The sequence below is a fragment of the Suricata suricatta genome, chromosome 3 (assembly GCF_006229205.1).
Source record: "Suricata suricatta isolate VVHF042 chromosome 3, meerkat_22Aug2017_6uvM2_HiC, whole genome shotgun sequence".
Lineage (NCBI taxonomy): Eukaryota > Metazoa > Chordata > Mammalia > Carnivora > Herpestidae > Suricata > Suricata suricatta.
The window spans coordinates 125,783,505-125,789,234 of NC_043702.1; the positions used below are offsets into that span (position 1 = coordinate 125,783,505).

Sequence of the window (5,730 nt, forward strand, 5' to 3'; positions counted from 1 at the left end):
TCTGCAGTAGCTCCGAGCCTGTGCTGAGGCACAGAGAAGTTAAGGAACTTGCCCTAAGTCACACAGTGAGTGGAGGAATCAGAGCTTGGCTCCACACTGTCCAATGCCAAAGCTGGCCCTGCACTGTCTCCATCCCCTTTCTCAACCTCAGAGATGCTGGAAAGACAAAAGGAGATCATGTTAGGTGGGGCACGCCCAGGAGATAAATCCAGGCACTGAAAACTCAGACAGGGCCCGATGCCTGGTTTCCAGGGAAGGAGACAGGAGCCGGCAGTGTGGACGTGCACTGCTCTGGCTGGAAGCGCAGAACCCCCTCCTTCCTCTCCCCCTCCCTCTCGTCCTTCCTCCTGCAGCCCTGCGCAGAGGGGAGCCCCGCTGTCCCATCTCCTACCACTACAGAGACAACTCCGGCTCTGCCTTGGGGCGCAGCCATGCCCCCGCCTGCAGGGGACAGGGGGCACACAGAAGCGGACCTATGGGGACAGGGATGACAGTCACACTTAGGAGTAAATGTAGACTCTCCCACCCCCCCCCACCGAGCCCAAGAGATCTGGGCATGAGAAAACGAACCCCAGAGTGTGCAGTAAGTCGTTATAAGAGGAAGAGAAGGTTTTTAAGAATTTTTGCTTTGGTCTACATACCTCCTTTCAACACCTTCAAGGAGAAAATCAGTGACACAGTGGTCGCTAAATGGGGCACTGCTCAGAAACCGGACCATAAGTGCCCTAGGGGTTACTCATAGCCATACATCTCTGGGCACCAGCTAGGTCCCAGGCACCCAGAATGCCAGGCTGTTCTGGAAACTATGTCTGAAGGTAGGGATCTGAGTCACTCAGGACTCTGTCCTTCATCCAGCAGGTCTCAACCCAAAAGCTACTGTGGGAATGGCGATTTGAGGTTCCTACTGGCAAGCACGGCTATGGGAGCGCCTTTTCTCCTCTGTGTGTTTGTCAGTAATGCTTCAGTTAAAAGTAATGGCAACTGCATGATAGAGGCTTCAATCAAGATTTATTTTTCTCAGTAGGTCTAGAGGCAGATAGTTGCTGCTGGTGCTGATTCAGAAGCAGCATGCAGTCAGGGCTTTAGAAGTCAGGGTTAAAGTCTCTGAGGGTCTCTTGATCACTCCCTCATAACTGCAAAATGGCTGCTGAAGTACCAGCCATCAAATTCTTATTTATGCACAGCAAGAAGAATGGAGAAAGGACCAAGAATCTCACAGCAGAGTTCTTCTATGTCTCATCAGCTTAGAACTGTGTTGCATGATCTCCCAATGGGAACGGTCACTAGTTAGAAATGGAGTTTGGATTCGACTGGCTCTCTTGTGCCCACTGCTATTTCTTCCAACCCCAGCTGGGGTGACTGTACCTAAAGTGTAAGTTAATAAGAGCTTAAGGTGCTCCCTCCGTAGGAAGAGGCTGAATGGTTCAAAAGCCTTCAAGACTCAAAGATAGGAAGCCACAAAGAGGAGGAAGGCAGGTGGGTGGATAAAGGTATTGAATCTGCTCCTGCTTCAAACTGAATGGTGGCAACAATGGATGGTGAGCCCGGCCACGTCCTGCCTTGATAGAAGACACCCCGCCAATGTGCCAGTGAGTGAAAGACAGGAGCCCACCTGTAAACTCCCCGCTTCCTCACGTCCCCTGGGCACCTCCAAAGATGAGAAAAAAAATTGATTCTGATGGGAAGGGGGCTTCTCAGCCCACGTCCCCTCCAACATCAACTCCAACCATTCCGGAATAATGGGTTCAACTCTATTCCCCAAAGGGGTAAGGAGCACTTGGTCCATGCCAGGCCTCAAGTAAGGTGAAGTGCTGTGAATCACGGGACCTCGGAAACCCCGTCTAGCACCGGATTCCGGGGGAAACCTGTGCATCCCGCAAAGCCAGAGCTCCCATCCAGGAACCTAGTGGATTTGTAGCAGAGAGTTATGCTGTGTTATTTGTTGTTTCATGGCACAGCACTGCTTAGCTTGAATTATATGTGGCGGGGGACGGCGGGGTGGGGGAGACACCTCCCACCAGACTTCGCACTTTCAGTAGGGCAGCCTCGAGTGCAGGCGCTGTCTTTATCGGCTGCGCCTCCTCGTGTTTGAGTATGAGGACTCGGAGGGGTGGACGCGGCCCCTGCGTGTCTTGTCTGTCCTTGGGGCACCCAAGTCCTCTCCAGCGTCTTTCTCAACCAAACGGCGAGGCTTCGGCTTTGTAAGCTGTGTCTCGAATGATCAGCTTCCAAAAACAGGTTAAGAACCGAAGGTAGCAGTGATGTTTTTGACATTGCGAACTATTTCAGACACACACCCCTTCGCTTTGAAAGAAGCTGGAGCCCCTCGAGGCTGGTCCTGCCAGCGAAGTCACTCGACCACTCTGGTGCCTTTTCTCTGCAGGCCAGAGCAGGGAGGCCGCCCCAGCGGATGTGGAGAGTTCCAGCTCAGGTGTGCCCATCCCTCCGGGCGCTGGGCCTCCCCTCTCTTTCCATCCCCAGCCCCCTCCTCCCTCCCCTCCCTCCTGGATTTAAGGACAAGGGGTTCTGAGCCCTTGTCCACAATCTCCCAGGGTAGGAGGGACCAGCACCAGGAGGGACGGGCACACCTGAGCTGGAACTCTCCAGACTCTGCCTTTGCCTCACCCCACCCCAACCCTATAGGTGACTCAGGCAGACTGGGCGGTTGGCCCGAGGGTGACCAAATCACAGCTCGGTTGGTGACCCTGACATGGGCGGAGAAGGTGGTTTCTTTAACCCGGCCGGTGGGACTCAGCCAGAGACAGCCTGAGCCAGGATGGGTCCTGGCCCTTGGACCTGGCCTGCTCTCTCCTCTGCCCCGAGGATCCTGAGCCCTGGCAGGAGGGAGGACGGAGGAAGTGATCCCCTCCCCCAGGACGTGCCCTGACCAGGGGAGCCCTGCCTCACCCCTCTCCTTCCGTGAAGCCTTGAGGGGCCAATGAGGGGGTCTCAGGGTGTGGAGGAAGGAGACTTTCTGCCAGGCAGGGTTTCCTCTTGTCCCTCCTCTGCCCTGACTAGCTATCCCCCTGGGGCAAGTGCACGTTAACCGGCCCGGGGTTTCATCTGTAAAGTGACTAGCTGATCTTGAAGATCTAATTTCAGTTTCTGAGTCACTAGGACTGTGCACGTGCGTGTGTGTGCACGCTTGAGGGTTGGGGGCAAGGAATACCGCTCTGCGGGTGGTGGGGAAACCTCCCCCGGGTATCGTGTTCGCACACCTTGCTCCGGGGGGAGGAGCCAGCAGTGTGGGCGGAGCAGGCAGAGGTGTGGCCCCAGCGGGACTCCGACAGACTCCTCCTTGTGATGGGAGAGGAGCCTGTGTTCATTCACGAACAGTTTGGAGTGCCTACTGTGTGTCCAGTACCACAGCCCACAGAGGAGGAAAGCAAAACAATAAATATAGCGCCTACCTGTGCGGAGTGCTCCAGGCAAAGTGTGACAGTTGGTGGGAAATGAAGCCGGAGGGCTGGGTTTATCAGCTCTGGTCCCTCCCCGCTGTCATGGAATCAGAAACTGTCCCCCACCGTTCTCTTCATGGAAACCAACAGCAACTCTGACTTGCCAAGGAGGATATGACACAGAGCGGGTAGGGCTGGCAAACCAGACGGGGACAGGCTAACAGGCTAACACTCAGCTGAAGCTCGCAGGTGCCTGTGAGAATATGACTCACGGAGTTCCCAGTAAGAAAAACCTACCTTGGAAGCAACTATTTACTTGACACATTTTCTGGAACTCCTACTGTGGACTTGGTCCTGTTCTGGATGCTGAGGATACAGTCATGAGCAAAACACACACAGTCTCTGCCCCCAGGAGTTGGAACAGAGGCCTGAAGAGGGCACCCATTCAGATATCCGAAGGAAGAGTTTCCAGGCAGAAGAGAGCCAGTGCAAAGGCCCTGTGGCAGGAGAAGCCAATCCACCACCAAGGTTGATTAAATTCCTCTGTGTTCTGCCAGTGCCCTCATTTTACACAACCATCAACCTCCTTTATAGGCTGCCACGCACACTGAATGATTGTTAAAAAGACAATCTTTCCCCACTGAACGACACTGAAATTCCAGAGATGCCCCTGCCTTCTTGTTCAGTTTTCAAGTGTCAGTGACTCCTAGGAACAGGTCGAGGTCGACTCTTCTTTCCCCACCTCCTCAGCAGCTCTGATAGGTGGCTAGTTGTGTGTGAAATTTCAAGGTATTCCTAGGAAAGCTTACGGGTTAGAGAAGCCCAAAGCTTTCATTCATGTACTACTAAACCACCGCATTCTTTCCTTTGGCTTTTGACTCTCTGTAAGGTTATTAGCCCAATGGTATAGATGTAGAAATTAAAGCTCAGTGAGGTTAAGGTAGTCTTAACTCATGCAAAGACACCTGGGCCTGGAGAGGCCAGGACTCCAAGTCAGATTCCTCCTGAGCGCCCTGTAGCCTCCCAGCAGGGAGCCCCGCACCCCTGTGGCCCACAGTCATATTCTCTTGACATGTATTGAATCGGAATGTCTGGAGACGGGCCCATTGGCATCAGGTGCTCCGACTGTCGATCACATGACATGACATCCACTTCGTTCCTATTTATAACCCGCCTGCCCCCATCAGGCCTATGTTGGCTGCCTTCTCACCATGAACAATGGCATCTGCTTTGGGAGCGTGGTCAAGGTCAAGCAACGGCCAGGGTGGCTTGTCAGATCTCTCTCTGTGCAAGCTGCACATCACGGCAGGTTTCCACAGTGAGCAGGCGGTCCTGGCAGAGGGCTCCACAGCGGGAGATTCAAGGATGTTCTAGGGTGGTCGATACCAAGACTGGGATCTGTCTACTGATCCAGCAAATACCTGGGCGCCTGTCAAGTGCCAGTGCGGGGTGCCAGAAGCTCGTATGTCAGAGTGAGGGGCAGTTGTAGAATCGGGCAAAAAGGCAGTGTTTGCCCATTTTATGAGGACTTTTAAAATCAAGCTGAGAAAGCAAGTATCTTTTTTTAAAAAAGATAATTTAAAAAAAAATTCCTTTACAGTTAACACGGTGTTCTGTAAGTTTCAGATGTACAAGATAGTGATTCAAATTCCAGACATGATGCATGATGCAAGGCCCATTATGACACGTGGACTCTGAATCCCCTTCACTGATTTCACCCATCCCCCACCCACCTGCCCTCGGGTGGCCATCGGTTTGTTCTCTAGAGTTGAGGGTTTCTTGGGTTCTCTCTCTCTTTTCTTTACTCGTTTGCTTTGTTTCTTAAATCCCACATATGATTTTTTTTTTAATTTTTAATGTTTTTTTATTTATTTTTGAGAGACAGAGAGATACAGCATGGGCAGGGGAGGGGCAGAGAGAGAGGACACCCAGAACCAGAAGCAGGCTCCAGGCTCCGAGCGGTCAGCACAGAGCCCGACGCAGGGCTCAAACCCACAAACCATGAGATCATGACCTGAGCTGAATTCGGACGCTCAACCGACTGAGCCACTGGGCACCCCAATTCCACATATGATTGAATTTCACATGGTATTTGTCTTTCTCTGATTTCTTTCATTTAGCCTAATACTCTAGACTCATCCATGTTGTTGCAAATGGCAAGATCTCATTCTCACTTATGGCTGAATAATATTCCATTCTCTCTCTGAACCACCTCATCTTTATCCATTCTCTGTCGAAGAACACCCGGGCAGCTTCCAAGATTTGGCTGTTGTGCAAATGCTTCAATAAACATAGTGGTGCATGTATCCCTTAGAATTAGTGTTCTGTATTT

General features: G+C 52.3%; 1 long non-coding RNA gene across 1 annotated transcript; it reads right to left on the reverse strand.

The window, feature by feature from the left end:
* Nucleotides 1-991: 991 nt before the first annotated feature.
* Nucleotides 992-3,829, reverse strand: LOC115286661. The gene is made up of 2 exons (XR_003906196.1): nt 3,696-3,829; nt 992-1,365 (listed from the first exon to the last, which is right to left on the reverse strand). It is a non-coding gene; the product is annotated as an uncharacterized LOC115286661 (long non-coding RNA).
* Nucleotides 3,830-5,730: the final 1,901 nt, after the last annotated feature.